General features: G+C 36.7%; 1 protein-coding gene across 3 annotated transcripts in view; it reads left to right on the forward strand.

The window, feature by feature from the left end:
• Nucleotides 1-21,931, forward strand: part of KCNMB2 (potassium calcium-activated channel subfamily M regulatory beta subunit 2) — a 337,204-nt gene that overhangs the window by 123,332 nt on the left and 191,941 nt on the right. The gene's annotated exons all lie outside the window — the stretch shown is intronic.

A 21,931-nucleotide genomic window follows, 5' to 3' on the forward strand; every position in this document is an offset into this window, starting at 1 on the left:
TTTTCTGAAGGAAATTCTGTCTAGACAAGTAAACTGACTTGGAGAATGGATACAAATATTGAGATGACTCTAGAAAAAAGTATCTTAATTGATTAACTTAGGTGACAAGTCTTTGATCTTTACTAGTATTAGTTACCACTTATATGTTTAGACCTATGATTCTGCATATATAGAGATTAACTTACACAAACTTATTTAATAGCAGTTATTTTACAGGAGATTCTCTTCCTCTGCATACTAGATCACAGCATTTTTAGTGATGCGAAAATATATACAAGTTCAAGCTGATAGACATTCATGGATCCCTAATATTCCAATATGCTCTGTTATATGTTACCACTTTGAAAATGATTATTAATAGGCTGACTGAAAAGTTACTTATAAAACATTTTATTTCAAAATAAGCATAACTTTTATATTTTAAATAGTACAGATTCATTGTTAAGGCCATTTCCCTTCCCTGTATTTAATTTACTTTCCCTGTTTTAAAAAAAGAAATATATATTATATTACATAGTATATTTATATATATGTAACATATATAATTAGGTCAAAAAACTTGAAAGAAAGAAAGGAAGAAAAAGGGAAGAAAGAAGGAAGGAGATTTGGCGAGTAATTAGCTTATCTTAGATCACCAAACAAAATACTTCAAGTCTTCTCAAAATGCCTTGTACTATTTGGTTCAGATGTTTTCCTCTAAGGGCATAATTTACTAGCAATAGAGGGTGTCCAAGATAAGGCAAGGTGGGAACCCAAGTAACTGACAACCAGTCAGGAGTCCTTCGTCTGAGAGCAGACAGAGACCATTTGGGTGGACATTTCTCACAACACAAATAAGTCAAAATTAAATGGAAGATATCTCCCTCACCCCCAGTGATATGAGTGCAATTCCTAACTTTACCCTGAGGGCTCTTCTTCAAAATCTGAGGTTTCTGTTGTGGGTAAATGACTATACTGAGCCCCACAAACAGAGCTCAATCAACCAGTAAGTCAATCAGTAAAATCTAAGTATTTCAGATCTAAAGCCCAAGTTTTCTACCTCTAAGTGTATTGAGATATTGACTTTGCTCTCCAATGTGCCTTGAAAGAGCACAGCAGACTTCACTGACATATAATCGTAAAGATTTGAACCTTAGCTGACATCTTTGAGCACTACGTGTCAGACATGTGCTAAGTGATTTCTGTCTTGTCTTTTAATGGAATCTTTGAAATAACTCTATGATGTAAGTGCTATTTCTATCCCCTGGTGAGGACACTGTCTTGAGACTTGACTAAAGTTTTTTGCCCAAAATACCACAGCTAGTCAATAACAGAACCAGGATGCAAGCCCAGCACTGCCTGACCTCAAAGCCTATGCTTTACCCACTACACTATCCCACCTCCATCAGGTACAACTTGCATTGTTCTCCAGATGTTCCTGGACACTCGGAAGCCCACAACAGAATATGAGTTCTCTGAGGTTACAATATGCTGCATGTTCCTTCTGAATCCCCAGAAGTGCCAAGGATAATGCTGGGCAATAGTAGGTACTTGAAAAATACCTGTTGAATTTAATGTGTGAATGAAAACTCTGTGTTCTAGTGCTTTATCCTCTCCCTGTGCTGTGAAACTGAGTATAAATCCATAAAATTTTTGTCACAAGGATAATGCTGTTTGAACAGGAACAAGATAGCATTATGAATAATAGATTTCAATCTACTAAGCACAGAGCTACAGCTATAGTTTAACGGGATAAAGCAGGGATTATTATAAAATCTTAAGAGATTACTGTAAGTGGCACATGATCCCCTTCATTATCAATAAACACTAAACAATGCTGAGAAGTAGGCTTTCTTGTTTGTTTGTTTGTTTTAACTTTAAAGTTGTACAGAGTTGTGTAACTACACCAGAGTTTGGACAGCTGGGTTTTATCCTTGTTCCAAAACTAAATGGCTCTGAGACTCACAGCAAAATGCTGATCCCTTCAGGCCTAAATCTCCTCATGGTTAAAAGTAGGGAACAATCAGATTAGATGGTGTAGAAGGTCCTTCCAACTTTAAAATCACATCATTCTTTAATATTGCTGCATCAGATTCCAGTGTTAGTGTAGCTGGAAATGCTCACCTTGTAAATTTTTTTTACCTTTTGCAAATGGCATTTTATGGCAAAACTCAGTAGGGAAAGAAATACAGCAGCCTTTTAGCCACAGGCTGGGATGTAGCAACTATAGTGTATATGTAAGGGGAGAGGAAATGCCGTTATCTGCTTTGGTGCAGACAAGGTCAAATCTAAATAGTATCACCAAGACTTAGCATGTGTAGAATTAAATGACAGTTCTTGTATAAATACAGAGTTTCTAGTAACATCATACACAGCACAATATTACATATTCATACCTGGGAAGTTCCAGTGCTGGCTTCTATGCCTACCTCTCTATTAATTAACTGTGTTATCTTAATTAACTAATGTGACTTTTCTGCATCTGGGTTACTCCATGCATAAGAAGAGAGAGCTGGATTTGGTATCACAGTGGAAGTGCGGGAACTTGGGAAAGAGTGCTCCCAGAGTCCTACAACAAAGGAGTGGAGGGCTGGGCACAGTGAAAGAGAGCATTAAAATTTAACAGTCGCGAATTTCTCCAAGCCTCCCTTAGGACTTTCTATTATAACAAGTAGATGTGGACACTTTGATTTTGGATCATTCAACTAGAAATCCATGTCTTAAAACTCCAAAATGCATGAAAACAAAGGGTCCCAACCAGAAGACTGAGAAGACATCTACAAAGTATTTGTAAAACATTGAAATTTTGATTAGGATGGGCATCATGTGTCATAGAAGGATAGGGATCTATACATGAAGACAAGGCTGATTGGAACTAACTCTAACAGCTAAGAAACTCAGTACTAATGTAGGTATGAATATTAGAGTGCTGGAAATACTATATATATATATATATATATATATATATATATATATATATATATATATATTGTGTGGAAAAATCAGATCCAACCAGTAATTGCTACATTGTTGCTTTGTGTAAAGGGGAACAATTGAAGAAATAGAGAGATAGGAATGAAGATTTATCAAGCACCCACTTGGTACTATTCTAGATGCTTTACATGTGCTACCTCATTTAATCTTCATGTTAACCTTAATAAAAAGGTAATTTATTCTAGTTTTATACTCATGAAAACCAGAGCTAATTTAATAAACTTGCCCAACTCTTATATACACTCAATGGGTTATAAATTGATAAAAACTCTTTGAAGAGTAATTCATTAGAACCTATCAAACATTTTAAAGAATGAATTAATTGTTTCAGCAATTCTATTTGTAGCCAGGCATTCCTCAGAAAGACTTTTGTAAGTGTGTGAGAGTATTAGGTGCAATTGTTTCATTACAACATTATTTATAATATTGAAAATTTGGAGACAACACAAAGGTTCTTCAGATAAAGATACACAAAGATAAACTATGATATATCTGTATTTTAGAATACCTCAAATGCAATAAAAAGATTGAAGTACATGAAGTTAAACTCACTCCAAGGGATGTCTTAGAAATATTTTTGATTGTAGAGATTAAGATACAAAATATCATATAGCTCTAGCCAGTGTGGCTCAGTTGGTGGGAGCATCATCTGTCTACCACCAAAAGGTTGCAGGTTCTATTCCAGCTCAGGGCACAGACCTAGGCTACCAGTTTGATCCTTGGTCATTGCATGTATGGGAGGCAATCAATTAATGTTTCCCTCTTACATCCATGTCTCTCTCTCTCTCCCTCTACTTCCCTCTCCACCCTCCCTTCCTCTGTCTCTCAAGCCAATAAACATATTTATAAACATTAAAATATATATATTAGCTTTGGCTGGTGTAGCTCAGTGGATTGAGTCCAGGCCTGCAAACCAAAGGGTCACCACTTCGATTCCCAGCCAGGGCACATGCCTGGGTCAAGGGCCAGGTGCCCAGCAGGGGGCATGCAAGAGGCAACCACACATTAATGTTTCTCACCCTCTCTCCTTCCGGTCTCTTCTCTCTAAAAATAAATAAATAAAATCTTTAAATATATGTTCCATATGTAGCAAATTAACATTTTATTTATAAAATATACATATATCTATATGTACATAGTAAAAAGTCTGGAATAGCATGTGACAAGTGACTGATAGTAGTTGCCTCCAGAAAATGAAAGTGAGCAGTTGGGATGTAAGTGAACACTTTCTACTTTCTGCTCTTCTGTGTCATTCAAACTATTTTAAACAAACATGTGCTGTTTGTTAAAAAAAAAGATTGCAAGTCATAATGAACCTGAAGTCACACAAGCAGCCACTGGCAGTCACAATGCAGCACGGTTTCTTCCAAAATGTGCCCCTAAGTTTACAGTTTGGGAGACCTCCCTCCTGAAATGCATTTATTCTCTCTAGGGCAGAAAAAATGCAATGTAGATTACCTAAGAGAAAACCCAAAAAGTTTCTAAGGAAAATCAATTAAAGCATGGACAGAGGCCATGGCAGCAATCATAAGCACATTTTCCTGCCAAAGAATAAATACACACCTCTGGACAAGAAGATTTATACAAAATAGTGTTGCGTCACATCAGCTTGTTTTCCCCAGAGTGCAATTCTTCACAGCACTCCCAACCGTTCTATTAAATCACCCCGGCAGGCGTGGTCAGGTACACATAACTATCACTGAGTACATCCCTCCAGTTATCAATTCATTTCCAACTCTGAACTGAAACCTCAGTATCTCCTCTGGCTCTTCTTAGAGGTCTGGTGCTGGGAATCAGGATTCTAAAAAAAATCACATCCTCACAGTGTAAATCCCATGACGGATAGGAGAGTAGGATTCTCAGAAATACTATAATATTCAACAACACAGTTTATAACTATTAATGAGGTTCAGAACCGCGAAACAAGGCATCAAGGACACAGTAGAACATAAATATAAGAAACTCAAAATTACTTTCAAAATCCCAAGAATATTTATTAAGAATAGACAAATTAAATAAAGTAAAAATAGATTATCGCTTTAGAGCAGGGTGGCCTTTTACTGACAGGGGAATATCATGAGACTAAACAGAAGCATCCAAAAGATAGTTGAACTAAATGCCCTTTAGGGTGTTTCTATCCCTAATGTGAATTTCCCCTAAAATACCCAAATAATAATTCGTGAAGTATTTCTAACAAAAATACTTAAGCTTAATTTGCTAAGCCCTCTAGTGGTCTATAATCTTCTCAAGGTATAGTCTTAGTCCAAATATTTTTTTAGATTAGTAAAAAAAAAAAAGTGGGAACAATGCTTAAAAATATACAGTTTACTGAAGATAGTAATTCTTTTTTTTAAAGATTTTATTTATTTATTTTTAGAGAGGGAAGGGGGGAGAAAGAGAGAGAGAGAAACATCAATGTGTGGTTGCTAGGGGCTGTGGCCTGCAACCCAAGCATGTGCCCTGACTGGGAATCAAACCTGCAATGCTTTGGTTAGCCACCCGTGCTCAATCCACTGAGTTACACCAGCCAGGGCTTGAAGATAGTAATTCTTTATTAGCTACATGTAACTACAGGCTCAAATAAAAACCTAAGTCACATCTGGAAGTTCAATGGTCTCAGCATTCAAGTAGGCATCATCTGGCCACATCCCACAAACACACATGAACAATTGTATACAAACACACACACACACACACACACACACACACACACCCCTACACCTGCTTAGCAATTTTAGCTCAGAGAAAACTCATGTAGACTATAACATACAAGTGACTTAAAATTTTTCTCCCAAATCACATGGAAACAGAAAGCCAGTCCATTTAGCTTCCCTGTTTTCTATTTTTAATCCAATGTCAGAAAGGAGAAAAGCATTGAGTAATTTTTTTAAATCAGGCGAACAACAAAATCCATCCCCTTGCCTTACATTTAGATAAGTGTGTAAAAATCCTGAAAACTCCATATTTATGTTGCTCAGCTGGGGATATTTCAGCAAAAATCATTTTACTAAAGATATATTTAAATGCAGACTTTACAAAAGTGTTAAGCAGCCTTATGCTTTAAAATACATCCTCATATTCTACAGATTAACCACCTAGTGGCTCCAAAGGAACAATCACAGCAAGATACATTGCTGTTAGTATAATTGAGACATGTTCATTTAAAGATAAACATCCTACCATCTTGTAGCTCTAGGCACCACAGATAAACAATAATGAATATTCACATGAATTAATAAGATGCTTTCGAATCTTTCAGTACTTAACAGAGGTAGTTAAATCATAACCCAACCAGCCATAGCATGACTCTACGGAAGGTGGACTTGGCATATCCCCATTTGGGGTTTTCCTATTCCCATATTTACCCTTTCTAATATTTGACCAGAGTCAGAAAGGTTAATGTAAGTAATCAAAGCTTCTGAATGTACATATATGTAAAAATATAAATGTGTGTCTACACATACACATCTATACATTTGTCATGTGCTGTTTTAGACAGAGCGTGATATGTTCTGTGAGAGGCATTATCAGGTGATTTCATCATTGTACAAACACCACAGAATGCAGTTACATGAATTTAGGTGGTATAGCCCACTACTGTAGCTATACATGCTATACTTCATACCACTGGCAGTGCAGTAGCTTTGTTTACACCAGTATCTCCACAAACAGGTGGGTGATGTATTGTGCTACAGCATTGCAATGGTGTGACATGACTGAGTGACAGAAATTTGTCAGCTCTTTGATATAGCCTTAGGGAACCACCATCACATATGTGGTCCATCGGTGACTGACATATCATTAGGTGGCACAATGACTGTGTGTATGTTTGTGTGTGTGTCTAAGTAGCTCAATTAAGGAAGGTATCCCTTACCAGTCAATATCTTCTGTTTGAAATTTACCTGAGACCTAGAACATAAGGGGGAAATGTCCTGAGCAACTGATAGAAATGTCTACAGTAAAGATTAATTAGACTACATATATAATACATCTAAATGGCTCATAGAAGATATTCAATAAATGATCACTGTATTATCATTATTGACTCCACATGGCTATGCAAAGAACTCAAAATAACTTATCCTAGAAAACCTACTTAGATTACAAGCAACTATGAAATGGGGGAGACATTTTTTCTATAACCAGGCCTACTTACAATAGCAATGAGTTAGAGTTAGTATTCTGACAATGAGGGAGAAAATATAGAAAAGAAATTATAAAAGGCAGACATAATTCTAAAGAAAGAGAAATGTGAAGGAAGCCATTTGCACCAAGACAAATAGTTTAGAATATTTGAAGCAAGGGTGAGCATCATTTTTTTAAAGATTTTATTTATTTATTTTTAGAGAGGGAAGAGAGGGAGAAAGAGAGAGAGAGACATCAATGTGCAGTTGCTGGGGGCCATGGTCTGCAACCCAGGAACATGCCCTGACTGGGAATCGAACCTGCAATGCTTTGGTTTGCAGCCTGCGCTCAATCCACTGAGCTATACCAGCCAGGGCTCATTTAATCTTTGCAAAGCACACACTTTGTGTTTTTAATGATGACACTGTTAAGAATAGCAGCTAGGGAGTCAGAAAGATATGAGTTCAAATCCCAGATCTACATCCTTGTGGTTTTGTGATCTTGGCTAAGTTACTTGCCTATTCCAATCCTTAACTTACTCCTCTCTTGAATAAGGATTGTATCTCTTCCATCACAAAAGTAGGTATAAATGAAATATTGAATGTAAATGGCTAATGCAGAGAACGCCACATGCAATCTACTTATCAAATGGTAGCTGTATTATTATCACTATACTTTGCATAAGAAAATATGAAAATGTATAATACATTGTAAAAGATCCCTTTCAAATACTTTATAAAACAATTTTGTCATTTAAGGAGGTAATTTTCACTTACCTAGAAAACTAACATATGGAAAGCCTAATTCCCCACACAATTCTGCTAGAATATGAAGATTTGATTTATAATGTAATAATATATAATCAGACAGAGATGTATGAGACAATATGTAATCAAAAGGCGGAAGAAACAATTGTGTCTTTTTTCCCCTTTATCTGGGTCAAAGCGAGTTCACAAATTCCTCAGACTTAAAAGGATGTTGAATAATTGTTGAAACTGGACCAATCCCTATATTTCTGTAACTATACTAGCGTGGAACTATATTTTTGCTGTTTCTTTCATGATACTTCTTTGTTTATTTATTTGAAATCACAAATAAAATGTGAATACCTCCAAATATGCACTTATAAATGCCAGTGAAATCTTGAGCACCCACAATGTGAGAGGAAGAAATTCCTTTTTTGAAAGAGTACAAACCCTTCTGATGACATTCATGCTACGATCACGAGGATGCTCAATCAGTTCAATAGGCAAAGTATTTTATAACTCTTAAGAGGAATGCTACCTGGCTGGTGTGGCCTGTGTACCAAAGAGTCACTGGATTGATTCCCAGTCAGGACACATACCTGGGTTGCAGACCTGGTCCCCAGCAGGTAATGCATGAGAGGCAACCACACATCGATGTTTCTCTTCCTCTTTTCCTCCTTCCCTCCCCCCTCTCTAGAAATAAATAAATAAAATCTTTTTAGAAAAGGAGGAATGCCCAAAAATGGGAGGGGTGAGTGGGGGGAGAAGTACAGAATAACCAGGGCTTCTTCCGTGTTTGAAAGACACTCAAACTATTGAATAAATACATTTACCATAATTGGAATTTGCAGCAATATCTTTAAGATAATACATAGACAGATTGATAAATAGATGATAGATAAAATTAGAATTGATTCTCTCTATCATTCAGAACTCTGGATCCAAGTGAATATGAAATGAATTGGCTTACTAGGTAAAAAAGTCAAAAGCTGAGTAGCTTTGGCATAGCTAGATCCAAATGCTCAAAAATATCCTATCTTCATTTCTTGGCTCCTTTTCTTTTGGATTGGCTACATCTTCCACAAAATTCTCTCCATGTGTTAAGAATAGATAGCCACCAGCAACTCTAGATCTACATTAACATTGCCCTCAGAAAGACATAGAGGATCTCTCTTCAAGCATCCAAATAATTACCTCAAAAAGGACTCCACAAGACATTAATTGGGTTTGATTTGCCCTGGACCAATCCAGGTGACCAATCATAATATTTAGAAGGACAAGGCATTCTAATTTGCTATCTTGATTCATTTTGGCAAGACGTGTGACCGCATCTGTGGCAGTGGGAGGAGAAACAGTGCCATCAGATTGATGGTTTAACCAAAATCATGGCAGGAGAAAGTGACAAATTCTAAAAGGAAGGGATATAGGAAAGATAAAATAATAGATGTAAACTACAGTACTCTAATTATTGTTATATCCTCTGTCAGTTTCCTCCTTGAGCCTCCAAAATATTGTACATAGTTGCTTAAATACCTCAGAATTGAAGCTTTATCAGTGTAGCAGAAATATTTTTCTCACAATGTGAAGCTTGAACATTACAGGAACTCACTAATGTAAAGGAATAACTTATACAAAAATCTTTGTAAAATGTAAAAAATTATACAAATATAAATATTTCAGGGGGATAAATTTGTCTTTGACCTTCTGAGAGAGTTAAAAAAATCAGAACTGCTGTCTCAAAATTCAGTGACTCAGAACTGCTTCAGGCAATGGCTTCTGCATCTGTTTTCTTCAACTCACATCTTTTTATTGAATGTTTTTTATCCTGATTCACATCATAGAGGTGCTAAGATCAAATTTAAAAATTACATTATTACCTGTAAGTATAACTCCTATTGTACCCTTGTAATAACATTTCCCTGTTCCTGGCATTGAGCAAGGTAGCCGGAATGCAGCCACATCTGCTTCCTTTTTGTTAGTTATCACATCGAATCTGGTCCACAAGGGCGCTTTCTTCTATACACGATGTTTCCCTTAATCCTCAGAAGGAATTAGTGTGTGTTCGACACTCTCAATATATTTCCAGTCTCTTACAAGTCTATTCACTATCTTGAAAGTTCAGTCTCTCACCTAGTTTTCTATAATTTCATGTCTAAGCTTGTCTCTTAAGGTTTTCTGGTTTTCATGTAATTACAATTGTGTTAAAAAGACAAATTATAGCCCTCTAAAACAGGACCATGTTTTACATATTACTTTTTAATTACTCACCATGCCCTGCCACCACGAAAAGAAATGCCTCTAATGGTGAATTTTTATTGTCTGACAAAGGAAAAGTGTGTGGAGAAAATGTGAAAATATTTCAGCAATGATAAGACCAGAAAATCAAGTCTCATTAAAATGAATACTAGCACAATAGAAGTTCACTATAATTAAAATATTTCCAAGCTCTCTCTGCACAGTGACCAATAGTAATGATGCCTTTTGATCTTGCTAAAATAAAAGTTTCCTTTGTTGATAATTTCATAACAAAGGCTTTATTCCTCAGTCTTTGTCCACTTAATTGTCAATAGCTTTTGTGGAGGGGGAAGCCTGAACACTTGATTCAGGAATAAAGAGCAAGTGGAACAAGGAGCAGAACCACCAGCTACAACAGCAAAAACCTCCTCACAAACAAACAACTGTTGGGAGGAATACAAAAATGCAGTGGTTTTAATTTTTTTTACAAAAAGAGGAAATAAAAAATAGAATGTATGGACTCTGACAATAAGAAAAAGGCTTTGAACAAAAAAGTATGCTATCTTATAATTTGTACCAAAGTTTTACTGATATTACCTCATAAAGTGCAATCATTCAACAGGTTTAATGAAGTAGATATTATATTTTTGTCATTTTTCAAATTGGGAAACTGGAAAATCACATTTCGAGTGTTTTTTCCCAAGAAAGAAAACTAGCCACCTCTGATTTAAGTATTTTGTACTGTTTCTATAACACCACATCTGCCTGTTGTCCTCTACAAATTAACCACATACTTTCAAAAACACTGAGTCTCTGTGTGTCTTTTGAATATAATTTCTCATTCATTACAATTTCATCCTTTCTACTTTTTGGTTGCCCCACATGCGTGTGTCTAGGTTGTAGCTTTACTCCTCAATCATTTTTCTATAGTGACCCTTTTAACTAGCATCACCCAACATGTAGATGACATCTAATAACTTAGATAATGTAGATTGGAATAAGTTTATAATTATGAAAAAGTAGCCCCAGTTTTTTCTTATGAAGGTGCTTAATATTAATAGTATTATATAAAAAGAAATGAAGAAGTATGTTATGCAGTGAAGTGTTTCAGTATTGCTTGCAATAAGACAGTTTAGATCTCCCATAAGCTTCATCATTAATTTGCAGCACAGACAAGAAATAAGGGCAGAAGGAAAGTCTTTGTCAATGTGCAGGCATGAAAGGCCTCAATGAACGGGCATATTAATTATGAATAGAAGGAAGATCCACTTAAAACATTCAATAAATCTCTCCATTCGAGTTCACCTAACTAGGCAAAAAAAAAATCTCTCAAGACACAAGTTCCATTACTTCAATCATTTTTATGATATAGGCTACTTTGAACCTCCCAATTCAGTACATTGGACAGCATCTTGGGTTTAAAAAAAAAAAAAATAGAGAGCCATCTACTGGTCAGGAACCTGCTACAGTACCGTAGTAGTTGAAGTTTCAAAAATCTTCAGGTTCTAAGGTGAAGTTTAAAAAAAGAAGAAGAAAGGTCTGTAAGGCTCCTTTTACTGAGGACTTTTTTTTTCCATCATGGGGATGTCTGGGGACCTTCATTTCAGTTCCCTCAAACAGGTCAAGCCAGTTCACATAGCCCTGAACAAAGGTATCTGACCAGAGCTGAACAGGGCTTTTCACTTGGCTCTAATCAGTTCTATATGATCCAGCCATAGTAATTACTTTACAAAGAAAGCATAAAAATGGCTAATCCTTCAAGTTTGCCAGAGTTGCAGATGCTTTGAGGTTCCAATTCTAATGTTGCTAATGTATCTTCCCAAGCAACCTCTAATAATGTGTTAAGTAGATATTTGGTAATTGAATAGTGAAAGAATATTTGTAAATGAGGGTAACTATGTGGATTGACACATTTTCCTTATGGACATAATTTCACACTTAGTTGAGCCAGTTAAATAAACAAATGATATGATTGCACCTGAAATTCTCTTTTCTCTGTACAAAACTACTTTCCTTTGAAATTTTTAATTAAAAATAAACCATGTGCACTGACTCGCCCACCCTTCCTTAGTATTTATTCCATGCAATTAGTCCTAGAAAATATCCTATTTGCTTAGAGAAATAATCATTCTGTGACTTTCATAATGGTAAAGTTCTCAAACCAGACACCATAAATCATAGAAATAAATTCTTAAATTGGTACATCAACATAGAGTAGAAAACAGATCAGATCAGAGAGGTATATACCTGGAGACAGTAAGATTTTCTGGAGTAGATATTTGTACTTAAGCATTTTGAAGAATTGGGTTTCAAGCCCAGTTCCACTGACCCAAAGCCTATTGTACATCACTAATCCTCATGTACTTATAGACACACACATCAGACACACCTCCTGCATGAAGGTGGATAATCCACTTGCTTATCTTTTCACTTGTTCATGTACTCTGTGATGCATCTTTATTTTCTTCCTGCTGAAGTTAAGAGAAACTTAATGACCCTGTTCCTGCCATGCTACATAGCAAGATATAGCAGATACTCAAAATACTTGCTGAATGATCAATGAATGCTTGAATACCCATTGAACAGAGTAGCTAATAAAACAGAAATCTATTCATTTTTTTCAAGGGTAGTACCATTCCAAGAACAAATGTTGTCTTGTCTGGTCCTTCCTCTATTCTAACTAATACTAATATAAGATTGCCAAGGACCTGTGATGTATGACCTCAGTATATAATAATATAGTTGTTTAGAACCTTATACCTGGAGAGAATTAAAAGGAATATTTATTCATATTATGCAAAATTCTAGTGCTATTTTTACTGCCCTTGAGTAAGACTTGTCATTGTGTGCATTTTGATTAATGGTAAGCTTTTCACTGCCCCCCTTCAGTTCTGCATCTTTAAAAATAAAATAGCAAGATGAAACAAATGGAAATTCTAGAATATTGGGGGCAAATGTGGACCCCATGAATAATGACCTTATTCAGTCCACACTCAATCTGTAGAACAGCACTTACCTAGCAACCACCAAAAGCAACCACCAAATCTGAAGAACTTCATTGAGACATAGTATGAGAGGTCATGATTTTGAAAAATAAATAACTAAAAAATGGACCTGGAACTAATTTTATAATTAAATGCTTGCTTTAATTGTTTTTTTTATAATTTATTTTTAAATTTACAATAGCAACATGGGAGGTTCTCCAGAAACTGTTGTAAATATTATGTGAATTATAATTTCAATTCTAACCACAAATATAAATATTTGAAAAACATATACATACATATTTTTAAGAAAAAATATTTCAAATAACAGCCACAAAGTTTATAACTTCAGATGAAATTCAGTATAGATAAGTGCAATCAGAGTTCATGGAATTGCTTCACTTTCAGTCTTGAAAACAAGTTCAACATTTGAACAAAATTTATTTAGCAACAATGCTGTATGAGGCATAATACTAAACACTGTGGGGAATGAAATGAACAGGATTTTGTTTCTGACTTCTGGATGCCTTGTGTGTAGCAGCAAAGGTAAGACTTTTACACAAGTAAAGCCTGTGATCCATGTCCAAGGAGAGATCAAAGTGATAACCAAGTGCATAGAGATATTCCACACCTAGAGGAAATCAAGAAGCACTTCATAGGGAGGAGTTTTGTCAGGAACAAATGGCATAATATACATGAAAGCACTCTGCAAATTGTGAAATCCTGTTCCAATATTAGATGACTTTTTCCAAGAGCAAAACAGAACATGTTGCACTCCAAATTAGACATCAAAAAGGATAGTTGGATTAGACACTTGTAGAGTCCACTAAGGACACAGAAACCAAGGAAATGCACAGTACACCACAGACAAGGAGATGACAGAAAGAGCAAGTCCTTGTGATGGAAGAGCCAGAAGTAGGGGCTTGTTTGAGATCCAGGTTGCCTGAGAATCTAAACAGCAGGTTCTTGTCACTTTAGTTTGGCTCTTCTCAAGGCTCCTCTTCTCACTACAGAACCACAGGAGTTTTTTATCTCCTCTGCATATCTTTTCTCTCTCTGCCTTGGGAGTATTGCTCCTGCATATTCCACTTGTCCTGACTCACCTTGGCCTCAGGCTCTACCTTAGGGCTGCCCTCTATACATACATCTTTTCCATAGCAGACCAATCAGACCGCCCTGTTAAGCTTAAGGACTGGCTGTCCTTGAATCAGGTAGTTGACCATTATCCAATCAACTTTGACTAGGGGAAAGTGGTCATGTGGTTCAAGGTGTGAACATTTAGTTTTTCTCTTGCATTCACACATTTATTCAATCACTCATTGGTCTATGCACTAGGTGATACAATGTGAACAAGATTTGTTGTTAAAGTCCATGTCTTTGTGCTGCTTTCATTCTAGTTGGGAGAGACAATAATAAAAGTAAGACAATAGACAAACACAGTAAATTTAGCTGGTGATAAATGTTATGAAAATATAAAAATATATTGTAAGTATGACTGGGGAAGGGAGAAGGGAGATGCTAACTTTGGCTGGGTGGTTACAGAAGTAAGAGTTACCCTGTGAGTAGAAGAGAAGGGAGTGATGTGGTGTGGTCTGTGGGATATGTGATAATACTTATGTAAAATGTATCAAGGCTGTTAGGTCATTATACCAGTTCTCCTCTCAAACAAGTTTAAACTCAACCTATCAAGTTTAAAATATATGTACTAGCTAGTATAAGCTATGAAGAATCAACTTATAGACACAGAAACACAAATCTAAGACAATCTGGTGAAAGCAATAAATGATAAACCATCTAGGATTTATTGATAGAGTAAAAGCCAATTTGAAATAAAGCATGTAAAAATAATTTTAGATACAGAGAAGGGAGAAGGGATCATGATAATTACTAGTATAAATTAGAGTGAAAGGAAGGACATTAAATCCCAAGACAAGTAGGCATTGACCAATGCCACTTTTTGGAAATTGTGAGTAACCTAAAAAATGCCTACAATGTGTACTCATGGTGTGTAGGGAACTGCTTCACATGGCATGGAATTGTAGCTCAGCCTCCATGTGGAAAACCAGTGGGGTGCATGTGGCATGTAGGACCACGCCCACGGACAGGTTTTCCCATGGAGAATCAGGCCTGCATTGTACCCAGACTGCTATGAGACTTGCTTTTGCTAAAACTTCCTCACCCTGAATTGAGGCAGCAAGGGCTTACTGCAACTTCCTAAAATTTGAGCTAAACCTCCCAAGTATGGAGTGTGACCAGTTCAGCCACCTTTCCCCTTGATCTGCAACATCCTTCTCTTTGAAGAAATTAGCAACATTCTTTCCTTTGTTATGTGTAAAAGGTAATCACCTGCAGTGAACCTGAGCATAGTAAATGAGGACTACCCTCCATGTAATGTACCCAGAGAAGGAATAAAAGCCCGTCCAGGCAGGGACTGGGCTCTCTGGCCCTCTCACCCTCTCTCTCTCTCAGAGAGTGGCCATGCCTCCCTTTTTTTCCACAGAACTTCTGTTGCCCATGTGTATTTGTTCTCTAGCAGCCACAACACACACAGATCCTGCCGGCCAGGATCTGCCACAATGGTATTCAATGGAGAAAACATTACTAAGACTAAATTTCATTAGGAAAAAAACTTTATATGCATATAGTTGTCATCCATTTTGGAATATTATTTAAAATCCCTTTTTGGAATATCCCCACACCATTTACATAGCCTAAGTGCATTGTAATCTCCACAACTCTCTCACATAAAAATATAATTTTTGTCAGAACTGTTTTCCCCAATTTAGAGATTACATTCTCAAGTCCTGCCACTTTTTCTGCATCACCCTAAGCTCACTTAAAATCATATAAGTAATATGACTAACATATTTTTACTGCTTTCTCATTATCCAGATCATGGGTTACCTGGTTTTACAAATACAAATGAAATCATTCAACAGATCTCTTTTTTCAATTAACCTCTTCCCATATTCATCATTAATTCCTCTTCACAAGTTAAGCTACACTGAACTTTTTTTGCAAAATGGACTTTTTTCTACATTCATTTTTCTATGTCTTCTTTGGATCTTCCAGAAATAGGAGGACTTTTTTTGTTTATATATACATTTATAAAAATTAAATAATATATTCTTTGAGAAACGTCATAGAGAAAAGACCTGAAATAAATATTACTTTTACCACTAAATAGTTGAGTGATCATAAATAACAAGTTATTTAACTTTTCTGAAACTTTGCTCCTCAGACAAGGAGACAAGGTAAAATATATGATTGAAGGATAACGATGTATGTCAAATGTGAGGAGGACTCAACAGCCTTAGTCCTCGTTCAAGATGGAATGATTTTCTTATGTCTAATTCATCATAGGAGGAAAGAGAAATAATGTGCTTTGGCAGTCTTAAAGTGCACATTATTTATTTGATGGGGGAAATGGCTACCTTAAAATTATTAATACATATTAAAATGCCTGTCTCAGGAAAAAAAAGTTATTATAAAAACCGCTATTATATGTTCAGGATAATTGGGCATTTAAAATATGATCCACTTACTATTTGTATTTCACAAGGTAATATAAGTAATTATGCCACAATCATTTGTTAATTTTACAATGGCCATTGGCTAAATCTTATTTTCTCATCTAAAGCAGAATTAAATTATACAAATATTTAAAAAGAGTCTCAGTCTTTTTGGCTGAAAATTTATCAAAGCACTTGTTTAATTCAGTAATTGGAGGGGATCTTATGTGATCATAAATACTTACTTTGGAAATTCAAACTATTATTTTTAAATGACTGAGTCACAAAACGTTAAAATAATGATTTTCCTTCAATTAACTGTTTCACCATGATGACCTCAAAAGGATAGAATTTGGAAGAAAGTAAATTTTCTCATCATGATTAAAATTGACTGGCTGTGTAATCCTGGAAAGTTACTTAACCGTGCTGGGGCCCCAAACTCTCATTTATAATAGTGGAAATGATGTCTGCCCTATCCTCTTCATGGAACATTCTTTTGATGGGCATAAAAGCACACAGAAAACTTTGAGAAAAAAAAAGGAGGAAAAAACAAGGAACTAGGCAGAGTTAGTGGCTCCTTTCTTTGAGTTTCCAAACAGGCTGTTCGCTACCCTCCATACTATTGCAATTTTCTGCTCTCGTGGCTGAAAATGATACAATGGCAGGGAGAAGAGTAGAAATCTGGGATCTGGGTTGCTCTAGATTAAACCATTTGCTCTCAGGGGCCAAGAAAGCCTGGGTCCAAAATCACTTATTTAACCAGAAAATGTTATTTTTGTGATGTTTTGTGATATCCAGCTTCTGCAAGAGAACTAACAAAGGAGACGTAGCAGACAAAAGGCAGCCAGCCAAGAGATAGTCTTGGCCAAAGCACCTCTGCTTCAAGAAGCCGATGAAAGGGGTGGCATGGTGGTTTTTGCCTCCCAGCCAAAAGGCATGTTTACTGGCTCCAAAGTAGTTCCACTGTCTACCATAAAAATCCTGGAACAAGAACAAGAGATCAGTCCAAGGTTGGGTATTAGAGGAGCCTTACATTTATAGGCTAAGACAAATTGGTGTGGCTTAGTGGAAGACATTGCGTGGCACTCTGCCCCAGGCACTGGCTGTTCTGATGTTGCAGGACAGAGTCTGCTCAGTCTCACACACTAGTTCTTCTTCCTTCCCTCTCCCAGATCTGAAGTTTGTATTTAAAAACAAAGATATCCATCTTTCTTGACGTTGCATCAAATAGTCCGATTTCTACTATATTACCATCAAGTAGGCAGGAGCCACTAAAATGCACTTTTTTGCTAAAAGGGCAAGTTGATTCTTACACTTGCTGTGTTCCACTGGCAAAAGACTGTGATACCTCCCTTCATCCTGATCTTCAAAAATCAAAGAGAAACCATCCAAGGCCATTATTTGTATACATTGTGTCCTTACTTCTGACAAGGTTTGTCTGTCAACATTTTCAAATTTAGCAGCAAGGCTCTTCTTGATAGACTAAGAGAGGGGTCTACAGGGGAAGATTCATCATCTGATTAAGGCTTATGGGCCAATTAAAACTCTCTGGACAGGATCCTTTTTCCCACTTAGATTGCAGTGAAGAGAAAGCAGATTATCTCTCCAGGAAATTAAACTCTAAAAGTGCTTGTGGTTTTAAGACTTTGGCAGAACGTGTTGAAAACAGCATCACCATAATACCCTTGTACAGACTCTAATTTTAATGGCTCTTTTGTCTCACATGATGCATGATGAAATTTGTGAAGGCCTGTTTTCCTCCCCCAGGGCATTTCTTTTTTTTTTTCCCAGAGAGCCAATCTGCATCACTTAAGTTCAAACCATAATATTAGCCATTCTTTTCTCTAGACTAGAGAACTTCTTTTTAGTTGTCCATATCATGGCCACCATGCATCAAAGGTAGGATCATTTTTTTGCACTTATTTTCTTTGCTAGAAACCCAAATTCATATAGGAGGGGTGTTTAGGGTTGGGGAGAAGAGTCAGAGATTTGATCTGTGTCTTTGGATACACCAAGCCCAGATACTTCATACAATAACATATTCAGATTCAGTATGGCTTATTTCCCTTACAGATAGAGGATAGACTGACTGGGACTAGACCCAGAGACTTAAGCATCCGATGAAAGCTGCCTGAATAATTTTGCACTTTTGTTATTAAAGCAATATAGCACTAGTTTTCTGGGACACTGTGGTCTCGCTTAAACATGTATAAACTGCTTAATTAGAGATTATAGCACTATTGGGAGAGAAAGCAAAAGTGATCATTTATATGATAATGTGAGCCGATAATTTAGGAATGATTCATTCTCATAAAAGTTTCAGCTCTACCATGTAAGTTTATTACTTCACCCGTATGGTGAAACAGAAGTCCCATCCAGAAAGTAAGGCCTTTTAAAAAAACAATCTTTTACTGACTTTTTTTTCTGTGTGGTAGAATGGCACATAACACAGTAAGGTTTCAGGGGGTGAAGGCTGTCACAGCTCCCTTGCTGCTCTTTCTCTGCTCTGGGTTCTGGGCTCTTCACCTTGTTCACACAGACGGGGTCGCTGGTGTGGGCACATTCGTGGAGCAAGAGGAGATTTGTGCAGGCAGTTCAAGTTTGGAATGGGGGAATTGACAGGACGAATTCTAAGTTTTCTTCCAACCCTAATTGTCTCCTGCCCTAACCAGGAGGTGGAAATGATTTCCAGCTGCAAACCCCAGCAGAGATCCAAATTAAAGAGAAATTTTGTGATATGCCATTGGACAGAAAAAAATTAGTAACTGTGGTTGCACGTCAAACAGAGAGTCGGAGACCAGACTCTTTTAGTCAACATTTTATTTTAGCTTAAAATAAATACTCAGTTTTTTAAAGTCAGTTTTCGAAGGCAGACATGTTATGTTATAATCTTTCTCAGAAGATGAGAAAGGGATAGGAGATGTGGCACATTTCCAAAGATGAAAAATATAATCTGTATAATAAAATAAGTAAAGGTGATACAAGGTAAAATTGTGTGATGGTTAAATATCCTACCCTATTTTCTTCAGATAGATAGATAATACATACTTAGATAGAACCCAAATATATCTTCTAAATACATTTTAACACATGTCTTTTTAACTTTTTTAGTAGCCCAAGTAATATATGACCATAATGCCTTTGTATTATCTTCACTAGAGGTAATCATTGTTAACTTATCCTTGAATATTCTTAAATATTTACATATATTTGTGTCACAGTTTTCAATTTTATATAGTCTGATATGTCACTCTTTACCCCTATGGTTTCAGTGTTTGATGTCAAAATTATAAAATCAGCCTCGTATCTTTTTTCTAGGACAAAATAGTTTTTGTGTGCATTTAAAACTTTAATCTATCTTTAATTTGCTTGGATAATATGAGATAAACATTATTTTTTTTCTAAATGGGTATAATAAAAGAGACTCTCCTTCTTTCACTGATTTGAAATGCTGCGTTCATCATGTAAGCGTTGCAGTTGGGAGAGAAGGCATGGCCTGCACCCTGTTCTGCTCCATTGGTCCACTGATCTATTCCCCTGCCGACGTTGTACAAGTGTTAGCTTCTTTGGGTTTCATACCATATTTTTCTATGTACTGGGAAAAACTTTATTTAACCATTTTTTTAACAGATAACCCCTAATAAATTCAGCAGAGATGAATTATCCCCACCTGAATTAAGGTCTCGGAAGTGTTGGGAAATAGAGAGTGGAAAAAAAAATCTCTGAAGTCCAAAGATCTTTCTCCCTCAGTAAACAGAATTGGTGGGTTGACTATATTTTCCAGTGATTTCTCTGTGGGAGATGCCCAGGTGGCTCTGCCCAACCCCACTGGAAGACGGCAGGTAACAGAGCATCTGCACGGGCCAGGGATTGTAACCTTGACCAGACTCAGTCCCTGCCTTTAAGGAAAGGAGTTCACAGCCCAGCAGGCACAGACACCCAGATGGAAAAGGGTCTTATTGTAACGAGAAGATGAACACGAGGTTAAAATTCCTGCCACCCTCACCCAAGGGAAAAGCAAAAGAGTCCTATCAGTGAATAATTCATTTAAGTAATGGAAAAGAGGAACAGTTTCCAGCAACTTTTAAGCAGGGAGATGGCAGAAAGTAATTGAAACTCTGCCTAGGAGCATGGTACAAACCGCAAATGAAAGCTTCTTCATTTGTTTCTCACCACATATTTCTCTGCTGAAACAAATTGCTTTTTGAGAAAGGAGATCCCTGTTAAAATAATGCTGCTTATTAAATGTTTATTTTGTACCAGAAACACATACATACATACGTATATGTGTGTATAATTTTTAATTTATGATCACATATATATGTATGCACACATATATGTTATATGAGTATGTACATGTACATCTTCATTTATTCATGACAAGCACCTGGGAGGTAGCTATCAAGCCTTTTGTTTCACTTTTGAATACACTGAGGCTTAACTACTCAGAATCATCACACTCTTACAGTCCCTTAGGCAATTACCGCAGTACTCTAAGCCTCAGGCTTCTCATGGAGAAAACATAGGGTCTATGCAAAGGACCATTGTGAGTAAGTTACGAGATCATGGATATGAAACATGCAGTGTGGGGCCTTGCACATAGAAAGGAATCAACTATTAAGTGGACAAAAAGAACCTACATAAATAAAGTGATTCCCCTCGGACTTAAATCAAACACTACATATTTATTTAGGATGGGTTTTTCTTAACTATCTTCTATAGCCTTAGGGGGAGGAGGTCCTTGAGTAAAAGGAACGGTAAATTCAGCTAAAAAGGTCTTTACTCCAGCATTCCATCAGCTCAGCTTTACCTTCCAAGCCCCCCAGTCAGGCCAATGGCAGTTTTCCAGACACCAGATTTCTGACGGAAGTACTAAGAAATCACGCATTTTACCAGCATGCTTAGTTCTAGCTGAGCCCACATCCAAATGGATAGTGCCTCCGCATCCCACGGAAAATCCCCACCTCTGATCCCCACAGTCAGCCGTGGTGGCTGAGAGACAGCCACACACCACAGGGATTCAGGATGCAGTTCTCCTATAGCTGAGCCCAGCCAGTGCCCACTCATCTGAAAAAGGACAGTGTGAGTCTATCAGGAAGGGAAGTGACCCGTTCAGGTCACAGTTTCATAACCTGGGCCCAGACTAGCCATTGAATAAATATTAATACTTGCTGGTTAATTGATTGGAGTGGCAGGACAAGATGACAGCTTGGTCATAGAACTCCATTTTGCCATTCTCTAAAGCAAAAGGCCCAAAGAAAGTCGTAACATTTAAAATTGTTCATTATGACCTGAGAATCTTCTTGATGATTTCCTTTTCTAAACCTACCAAAAGGTGAAATCAAATCAGGCCTGT

The sequence above is a fragment of the Phyllostomus discolor genome, chromosome 2, assembly GCF_004126475.2.
Source record: "Phyllostomus discolor isolate MPI-MPIP mPhyDis1 chromosome 2, mPhyDis1.pri.v3, whole genome shotgun sequence".
NCBI classification, from domain to species: Eukaryota; Metazoa; Chordata; class Mammalia; order Chiroptera; family Phyllostomidae; genus Phyllostomus; species Phyllostomus discolor.